Source organism: Coptis chinensis, chromosome 6 (assembly GCF_015680905.1).
Source record: "Coptis chinensis isolate HL-2020 chromosome 6, ASM1568090v1, whole genome shotgun sequence".
Taxonomy (NCBI): Eukaryota; Viridiplantae; Streptophyta; class Magnoliopsida; order Ranunculales; family Ranunculaceae; genus Coptis; species Coptis chinensis.
In genome coordinates this window covers 10,391,442-10,402,425 of record NC_141461.1, presented here as the reverse complement: position 1 = coordinate 10,402,425, position 10,984 = coordinate 10,391,442, and positions in this window count along the sequence as shown.

Sequence of the window (10,984 nt, the reverse complement as noted above, 5' to 3'; positions counted from 1 at the left end):
TCGATTTTTTGTTAGGGTGCCAAAAAGTGGTAAATAAAATGGAATTGGATCCGATGGATTCGAACCATCAACCTCTCAATTATTTGAGCGCTCTGCCATTTTGAGCTTATGGATCCATTGTATCTCATATACGCATTAACAAATTACTAGATAAAACAATGAATACCTACCCCAGTTCTTGTTTGACAACAACAACAACAAAATTTGAAAGAAATTCATGCAGACTTGCACCACTCACCAGCACAACAGCAGTAGCACCACTTGCTAGCAGCACCACCACCACTTGTCGACAACACCACAACAGTAGTGGCAACAGCACTTGTCGGCAGCATACCACAGTAGAGTAGCACTTGTCAGCAACAACACCCACACACATGCACAACACACACACACCACCACCACCACCACCACACCTGCACACACACACACACACACACACACACACACACACACACACACACACACACACACACACACACACACCAGTGAAATGTAACATACCCACATTACCAAAGAAGGTAAAGAAAGACATCCAAATCACCAAAACGTCAAGAAACCACCAAGAACATATCTAAGCAAATCCCATTGCATGAAAACACTTGATCTTTGAAACCCAAACCTTAAAACAGCAAATTCAACATACCCATTGCACCAAAATGAAATTCAAGCAAGCTACTAGAGCCTCACTATATCTCTACTCTTCAACACACCAGTTGCATTTAAACGGCAAGATTTGAAGCTCTATTAATCTTTGAAAAACAAAAAACAAGATGAGTATAGAAAGAAAGGAGTTGAACAAAGAACATGCATCCTAGAATTAATTAAAACTTAATTCCTAAAACTACATAGAGAAAATCACCTACAACAAGACGAAAGCTCTACATAGCAAACAAGACAAATTAGTAAAGAGAGCAGCAAAAAAATTTAAAGCGAAACATGATTCACACAACACAGAGATTCAAACAATCATTAAACACAAGAAGCCTTTATAGGTCTACATCCTAGATAAGTGGAAACACAAATAAATCATAAGTTGTTCAACTATTAGATATGACAAGGACTGTTTACATTTTTCAACCCCGGGGTATAGAATCGTCACCATCCCTATATAAGACAAAGAACTTGTACACTAACACTAGATACTTACTACTGGAAATAGTAGCACACACGCAAACATTAGCATAAGAATTTGGAATATGATTTGTAAAGGGAATATATAACAAGTAGGTGAGCGATGAAAGCCCTTACAGTGTGGCCAATTAAGACCACTCCCTCAAAAACATTGTGATTTGCAACTCAGGACACAACAGCCAACGCTTAATCATGAAAATATGAGCATGTCACTAGCAGAAGTGAACATATATGAAATTAAAACCTATATAAAGTAATGTATTTGTTCCCATAACTCAAAATTATTAGCACCAAGTACCAAACATTCTATAACAAAGAATTATCTATTCTTTAACTTCCAACATATTCCACAAATGCAATACACAATTAAATAGCCTAGACCCAAAACACCTCATTCTTCAACAAAATCAAACAAATACAGGATTCATCCTACCATTAATCATATTAAAGTCAAAATCAAACAATCAATGATAACTCACCTTGATTATAACGAATAAAGAGACGAACGAAATCCCAAAATCTGGTTTCAAATACAAAATCCAAGTTAACCCATTGAAATCAAATTTTTTTAAGGCCCCTTTTTTTTAATTAAACTGAAAAAAAAAAATAGGTTGAATTGCTTACTTGTATTGCTGGAGAGAGAGAGAGAGAGCTAATACTTGCGGCGCTTGAGTGAGAGAGGGAAAAAGATCAAATATAGAAGTACCGATCTATTTGCCAGATTAGTGTTGAAGTGGGAACATCATGACTTGTTTTGCTAGTGGGAAAATTGGTTATCAAGCAGGCCTAAGTCTTTTGAAACTTTTTCACCCGGTTATTCCGGTTTTGCCCTTCAAAATGTGTGGTTGAAAATCCTGCGCATACTAAATTTAGGTGCACCCTGCACACCCTAGACAAGCCCTTAAATTTATTGTGTAAATCTTTTTTAAAAACACATGTGGCTCCTATGTAGAGTTTGTGTGGTAGTGTAAATTTACACAACCCATTGGTGGTGCTTTTAACCATGATGCATGCAAATTTTAACCCTCCCAAAATATATTCAAATGAAAATTTCAAATTTGGTTGTTCATTTTCTCATCATATTGTTGGAGTCGCAAAATTTCATATATATATATATATATATATATATATATATATATATATATATATATATATATATATATATATATATATCAACTAATACATGAATTGTTCTTTTATTGAGAATTTGCGTATTCGATTAATTGCAAGTAACAAAGAAGGTGTTAAACATTTGCAATTTAATTTTATTATTGTTTGATTATAACTTTTTTCAATTACTTTTGTTTGTTAAGTTATTTATATGTCTTCATCCATATTTGTATTTACAATTTTTTTTTTTTATCAGTTTTCTAGCTTTACCCCCAAGAACTTAGGCCAATTAGCTTTTTACACCCCCTCCCCAAGACCACGACACATCCTAGTCAACTGAGTTTGACCGTAATGTTTTTGGTCAAGACAAATTAAAAGACTCTAACGCCATTTTCTAGGTATAATTACATAAATACCCCGTGACTTTGGCAAAAACAAAATTCAAATTCAAAACCATCTAGGACACGTGTCATGATCTCGTGAACTCTGTTCGATGGCTACCACCAATCCTTATCAAATGACAATTACACTCTTAACATTATGAAATTACATAATTACCTTCATCATATAACATCATCTTCTCCAAGTCATACACCACTACTACCACCACAACTTAAAAGACACAAAAACACCTAACAAACCTCAATTAAGCTTCAATTCAGCTAAACCCCAATTTTTTTAACCTTAATTTAGTTTAAATACCAACCAAGGGGTATTCTCCTTCACCAAATTCATCATTTGGAAGCCAAATTGAAAGGTTGAAGTGTTTGAAATTTCTCAAATACAACATGTGAAAAGCTAATGGTCTTTTCCTACATTGTATAAACTAATAAGTTATAGTTTAATGTTTGGGGGGTTAAGTCTAATTATACTAAATACAGTGAGGGAGGGGGTAAGTCTAATTAAAAACTTATGTTTTTCAGTTGATTTTTTATGCAATTCCAACCGTTAGATAGACTTGAGAAGATGATGACACGTGTCTTAGTTGAGTTTGACTTCTAAGAGGGTTTTTGGAGAGGTCACGGGGTACATATGTCATTGTACAAGCAAAGTACAATGAAGTTTTCCTTACATATATTGATCAAAAAGATAACAGTCAAGCTTGGTTTTGTATTCTCTATGACACCAAGGGTCATTTTCGTCTTCATTCCGTTATCAATGAAGAAGGCTAAGTTAAAACTCTGCAAAGGTTCAATCTGTACAATTGGGCCAATAGGGGATCCTAACCTAATTACCTATTACGGCAGGACCATTCGCTACCCAGATCCCCTCATTAAAGCTGTAAAGGTGCATTTTAGCTTTCCTTTACATACAAGGGAGGAAAGAGAATGGGGTTGGATTTAGGAAAGACTGGGTTCGTTGATGAGCGAACTGCCTACGTATCTTCTCTTGATTCTGGGGGGAGAGAAGAATCAGGTCTCACATAGTTCATGTAGGTGGTATTTATAGACATTGGGAGGTGTAGATCTACGAGACACGTGTACTGACATGTACATATGTAGGGTGGAGATTGAGAATGATTGTTAGGTTGGTTTTGGTAGGAATTATGTGATAATTGGGAGTGGGTGCAGTAGTTCAAATATCACGGTGATTGGAAGTACAAGTATGGCTCTAGTGATGATTACATCTGGATAAGGGATGGCGTAATCACTCGAAGCGTTCTGCCTTATGTCGTCTATTCAACTTGAGGTTCTCTGGAGCGAGCTGAAGTGTACCACCTACATGAAGTGAGCTGCTTAGGAATCGATCTTGGAGGTCGATGATATGAGTTCGCTACAATCTCTGCTTATACTCAATGCGTGTTTAATATTCCTCAATGAGAATATTACTCCCTTACACAGCCCCCTCTAAGTAGATTGTGTTATACATTGAAGCAATCTGCTGAGAGAAAATGATAATACGTGTTGAGCATGAGTGGAAAAACAGGCTGGTGTGCACGGACCTGACTATCGCACCGTAAGGGTCGATTCGTGTTGTATAACGACTTGATGTGAGGTGGAAGTTGGCACGTGACAGAATCATAGCAATTGGCGAGGAAACGTGTTGCCGCATTTTTCGGAATCTTGAAAAGACAGGTTCTTGAGACACGTGTGCAGGCTAGGGCGTAGGTTATAATCATAACACCTTGGGAACTGAATAGGCGGTTGCATAAAATCAAATTTGGGAGAATTGAAAAGCTATTTTCTATTTTCTTCTTTCGCAAAACCGCATGCTAGGGTTTCTCAGGTGAGTGCTTTCACTACCGCTGCTTTTCCATTTTCAGTTTTCTTTCTGTTTGTGCAAGTGTTGTGTGTCTAATAAGTAGGTCGGTGTCAAGTTTTGTTGCTTAGGTTTGTGTATTTGATAAGAAGAAAATGCAAAAATGTCTGACTCTGACGATATGCGATCGGAAGAGGTTCAGGAAGTATCTTTAAGTTGTGGTGAATATGAGGAGGATAATGAAGAGTAGGTGAGTCTTGAAAGTCATTCTGAGTATGGTGAGGTTGAAGTTAGGGAAGATGAGGGTAGTATACGATATGGCTCTGTGGGTACTGTGGCTAGCACGTCAGGTCGTGATGAGGGGTTGTCCTCAAGTGGGTTACCCCAGGACGGTGGATCGGCTTGCCGCAAGTGTGTTCCCCAAACTGAGGGCAGCTACGGGATAGATGTACCCGACCTGGAGATATACGAACCAGGGCCTAGTGAAAATGTGCAGAGTGAGGAATACAACCCGCCGAACGGTGGGGTAATAATCTGTGAAGGTCAGCTGAGAGCGCATATGCAAATACCGTTTTCAAAGCTGGTCTGTGATTTTTTAGCTCACTGTTGGAAATCCCCTTGTCAGTTTGTTGGTAACACTTAGCGGTTGTTCAAGGTGTTCGATCTACTGAATGCTAGTGGTGAATACCACTGAAGCGTTCCAATATGATGGATGGTGTAAGCAACGAGGCCTAGAAAAAAAGGTCATTGCTGTTAGTTGGCAACTACTGTGCTAGCGGATGTAGGTTGCAAACTAGGATTTGCAATATTTCTGGTGGGTGGAAGTGTCTTGCTCATGTTGTTTTGATGGTTGGGTTACAGTTGTTTTAACTGACTTGTGCTTTTGTTCTGCTTGCAGAGTTCGCTGCAAAGACACGAACTAATCGGCAGGAGATAGAGAGGTTCGCCAGGTTGACTTGGGCCCAGAAACAAGTGAAACTACCTGAAATAGCTCATTTCTTTGTGGAGAAAGGAGGTCTATCAATCAGGGAGAAGAGGAGAGATCAAAAGAAAAGGGCTCGGGGTCAAGCCAGTAAAAAAGTGATGGAGAGACGAACAAGCGATTTGGTAACCAAGGAAGATAGGAACTGAGGTCGCGCTAGTTCCAAGCGACCCTCTAGAGGTGCTGGTGCCTCGGGGGTTGGTGGGTCGGGCTGGCGACCTGAAGGGGGATTGATTGACCGCGCCTATGGAGCTGGAGAGGTTGGTCTTCAACCCTCGTGCGCGGAGCAGTTCGGTGAAGAGGAAAGCAGACGCGTTTGAGCAAGACGCTGCAAAGGCTACCAAAGCTGTGAAGTGTGTGCTTAGGGAGAGTTCCAGTTCGGGGGGCGGGTCTGGTGGTGGTCAAGTTGGCGGTAAAGCCACTCGCAGTACCCGTTAGAGGCCGGAACCAATTATGAACTTGGCAACTTTTAGGGTCAAGCAGATCTCGTCCCCTGTACTTCGAGAGCCTACCCCGCTGGCTAAAGCGAAGGGTCAAAGTAAGGCTAGTGGGAAGTCGACTATGACTGCTGAGGACTTGGAGTCACAATTGGTGTACTTGGATGGCGTGGGCAGCTGTGGTTGTGAAGTTTAACCGATGTCGCCTTTCAGTCGAGTAAAAGGTATCAGCGTGCTTGCTTGAACATATAGCTCTGGATGGCAACCGTAAGGAGCTGGATGCCAAGGGGCTGGCTGATAACCTTAAGCGAATAGAGATAGTGCAATGTCTGGTAAGTGAAACTGTCCAGATTTGGTTTGCTTGTTCGTTTATGAGAATTGCTACGAACTGATTGCTATTGTATGTGTGCGATTGCAGCTTGTAAGTGGATTTCAGAAGCTGAAAGAGATTGCCCAGTTCGTTGAATCAGATAGAGAGACCGTGGTGAAGCTGAAAGACGAGCTGAAGAGGTTCAGGATGCGTATGGCATAGATCGTCATGAGCTTGATGAGGTGAACAAGGAGCATCAGGAGCTTAAGTTGGCGAAGTTGCTGAAGGATAGTGAAGTGGAAGAACTGAAGACGAAACTACAGGCTACTGAGGAGAACGTTAACGCTGCTACTGTAGAAATTGGTAGGTTGAATGACTATATCATACACTGCAAGGGAGTTGCTCAGGACGCTACTAAAGCGTATGACGATCTGGATGCTGATTTCGTTGAGCTGGAAGCCGATTATAAAGCTTTGAAAGAGGAGCATGAACGCGGGGCTCCCAGTACCTCAGTGGTACCGGTACAGGGAGATGCATGTAATGCTCTTACTTCGGTGGTCGTTAAGCAAGAGGTCGTTGAACCCCGAACACAAGCTGTTATGTCAGATGTGTTTGTGAACTTAGATGTGGATGGTGTGTCGATTGTGGTCGAGGAGAGGGATGCTGAAGTTGAGGACTCGCTGGCGACTGAAAATGCGGCTGTTCTACCTGGAGCTAGCGAGTTGTGAGAGTAGTCTGTTGATTTTGATGTTTGTAAGTTGTGATACCATAGAGCTGGTTTCCCAGGGCAACCTGGGCAGTTCGCTTTTCTTGTTTCTGTTTGTTAACACACTGAACGACCTGGTGCCCCGTATTGGTCTAAGGTACCAATGTGATGATGAATGGTGGTTAGCCGAGCTGGATTTCCTGAGTAGACTCAGGAGCTCGGCTAAGATGCGAACCGTGGTCTGGGTTTGTTCGACCAGTTCGCCTTTTTGCTCATATGACATGTTTGTTATTTGCTTCTCCGTTCTGTTTATCTCCCGTATGATTGAATGTATGAGTCTTGATATTGTTATATTTGCTTGGCTGCGTAGGCAACTCCTTATAAGAATAGGTATAGTTAAGTAACTTGTGGCCTGAGTGAGCGTCCTGTCCTTTATTTGTCCTTAGCGTTATAGGTTGCGTTTGACGAGAATTAGTGACTCTGTACGAACTGCATATATAGTAGAACATATGCCATGCTCTTCATTCTGGAGAGTTGAAGTATTTTTGCACGTGCATAACACGTGTAGGACAGTGAGTGGTTGGAAATATGAAATGATGGCTACCAGGTGGCCTGACGTTTGGCATCTCGATGTAATTATGGCGTGCCTAGGGAATATACGTTATTTGAGAATAAGTAGAACTGTTCCTAGAAGACCAAAGGCATTTGCTCATCTTCTTGTTGTAGCCATTCTTCTCCAAACTTTTGTGCGCCATTTTCTCTGCTGCTCACTCAGGTATGTTTGCTTCCGTATTTGGATATTCCTCTTGAACAGAAAATTGTGTCTTGGTTGCTAACTCGCTTAATGTTGGCCTCGTTTGTAGATTTCATTATGGCCAGGTGCCGTAAATATACTAAGGGTGAGGGGAGTTTGAGGGAAACCTCCCCCCTTATAATGGAAGATATGGAGTTCCACTCTCATCAGCATGGTGATCGTGGCAAGAGGAAAGTTGTTGCTTCAGAAGCTAAGGGTAATGATAAGAGCCCAAAACTGTAGTTTTAACCTCTTAACAATAATACTTTTAGACCAATTATGCAAGTAATAAATAAGAGTTAATGCTGATTACGTGTTTTTATGTATTTCAGGCATTGGAGTCAATTATGTGAAAAAATGTGTCACTTTGGCAAGATAAAGGAGCAAGAGTTGGTTGCTAAGAAGTTCTGTGATTAAAGGCTAAGATTCAAGGAGAAAAAACCTTTTTAAACTCGGTCAAAGCTGAAAAGTCAAAATCAACGCGGGCAGAAACAGTGCACAAAAGTCAGCAGAACTTCCAAAGGCCGTATCTTTGGACTCAGACCTCGGAATTTGACCTACCTTACGTCAAAACGACCGGCTTGGAAAGAGCTTTCCAATGGTTCAAGCCTTGACACAATCTAAGGACCAAAAGTGGACGAAAAGTCTATTAAAGTCAAATCTAACTGAAAAGGCCTCTGTGGACTGAAGAAATTGGGTTTTAGGCTCAATTTTTTGACCCAAAACATGGCTCCCCAACCCATGCATGAAAAAGTGGATCTTGTCTCCTCCATTTGAGGACACAAGACTTAGCTCTGAAGCATTCTAGTTTTTAGGTAGCAATTAACCAATAATTTTAGATCTAGTTTTAGACTCCATTAATTAGTTTCAATAGCTTGTTTTAGATCTAGATTTTTATGCATTCAGTTAATTAGTTTTTCAATTTCAATAGATTAGTTAGAACAAAGTAGATTATTATTTTAGAATCAATTTTAGTTTTACAATAAATTATTAGTTTTTCTATTCAATTTAGTTTCATTAGATCAATAAAGTTAGTTGTTACTCATAATATAGTTTTAAATATTAAATCACTTATATCTAATTTCAATCATTTAGTTATCAATCATTTCTTAGTTGTTAATTTAGTTTTGAATTCTTGATTAGATCAAGATAGTAAATTTATAATCTTTATATCATGACTTGCTTAAATTCGTATAGAAATGATAGTTTAATGACTCAAGGCTAAACCTCCATTAGAGGGGGTTGAGGAAGCCTTGATGAAAACTTGATTTTGTTAGCTTAGAAATCGTCGTGATAATTTATTCAATTATAGAAAGTAATTAGTTTACCATGAGAATAGATTTGATTGTTTTACATGCTAGTTATTATTTGGTAGAGATTGCCATGAATAATTAGGGATTAAAAATACCATTTTGTTATGCGAAAGCATTAAAATTTGGATCACGATGAATCTTCGCCAATTAATTAAGTCGAGTTAAGGTGGAATCAATCCCCCCCCCCCCTAATTCCTTAGCATATAGTCAAATTAGAAATTCCGTAGTTTGAATTATCATATAGTGTTAATATAATTTACATCGTAGTATAATTTTCATCATTACTCTCATTAACTTTGGATAGACTGATAACCTTAGAAAACATTGAATTCTAAAGAACTAAGAGTTGAATAAATTCTCTACTCCACTTATTGCGATAGCATCAAGAGTAGAAAACTTTGATAAACCCTTAGATGAAAATAGCTTTAGTTTTACTTGTGTTTGAGTCTCGTAACTTATTCATAGGTAAAACTATCGTTTTACATATTATCAGGTAACAAGCGACCTAGGAGTTCAGGTCGTTCGACTGGTGGTATTGTGTTCAGGTCTCCCCATCAAGGGGATGAGGCCGATCTGGTTGCTGAGGAACGTAGCGACCAGGGTCAAGGCCACCATGTCGCTGGTGAGAGTTCGCCCCAGCGTCTCGAGGACGTAGGGAGCGAATTATTCTATGTGGGGAAGACGGGGATGAAGCGTGTTGTGAAACGTTCTGACTGCAGCTTCCACTTAGCACCCATAGCGACCAGCCTTCTAAAAGGGATCGTTCTGGATGGTGACAAGGCGGAGGTCGAAGACGAAGATATGGAGACACTGTTGGGGACCATGGACATGGCTTGTTGTTTGGTGAGCTTTTCATCTGTTATGTTTTTCTTTTGTTTATCGGGCGACTCTAACTTTGGTATTGCACTTGTAGTTTCTTGCGGGGTACGAAAAGCTGAAGAATGTTGTGCAACGTGCTGGTACTAATGTCAATGCGCAAGGCGAGCTGGGATGTATACAAGCTGCATGGGGAGTTGACAAGAAGAAACTGGAAGTAATGACCAAAAAGTACTGGGATGCTGCTGATGAGAATTCTGTGCTAGTTAATGCGATGAAAGATATGCAGGGGAAGCTGGCTGAAGTTATGGAGTATGCCAAGCAATGTCAGGAGGTTGCGCGCAAAGCACAAAATGCGTACGACGTGGCATGTACCCAATATGCCTAACTGGATGAGAAGTATTTCCAGTTGAAAAAGGCGTGTGAGTGTGGGGCTTAGGGTACGGGTATACACGTGGTGCTGAGAGCTGCAAGGCACACTCCCTCGACCAGTGCTTCCCCGAAGGATAAACATGTTATTGCTGCTCCTTGATGGTGACTTCGATCTTGTCTTTGTAAGTGTTGAAAATTTGTGAGTACTTTGTCCGTTCTCCTCTCTGAATGAGAGTTAAACAATAGAGCTGAGTTCTCAGTAGGGCTATCAATGGGCCGGGACAAGCCCGAAGCCCGATTGAATACGAACCGATAAGATAAGGACTTAGACTTTAAATTTAGCCCGATAAGATTATTGGGCCAGGTCTGGACATACCTATGTCCGATCCGATAATGGCCCGGCCCAAAATCTATAATAGTTTATGTATTTTATATTTAATATTATTAATATATCTATTATATTTACTGAAAGTTGACATAGAAAATTGGAAGCCATATTGGTTAGTATTGTGTTTGCCACACAAGAGTTGTGGGTTCGATTCTTACCACTTACAATTTTAATTAAATTTTAGACAAAAATAACAGTTCTCATGTATTGCTAACGGACCTAGGTCTGGCCCGAATCCGAACTTGCCCAATAGGACCTAGGCCGGGCTTGGACTCAAAATATCAAATATGATTTGGGCCGGGACTGGACCTAGGTGTGTCCTATTCAGGTCCGGCCCGTTGAAAGCCCTAGTTTTCAGGCTTGCCTGAGCAGTTTGCCTTTTTGGTACAGAGACACAGTGAACTGGTTTCCACGAAAGTGGCAATTC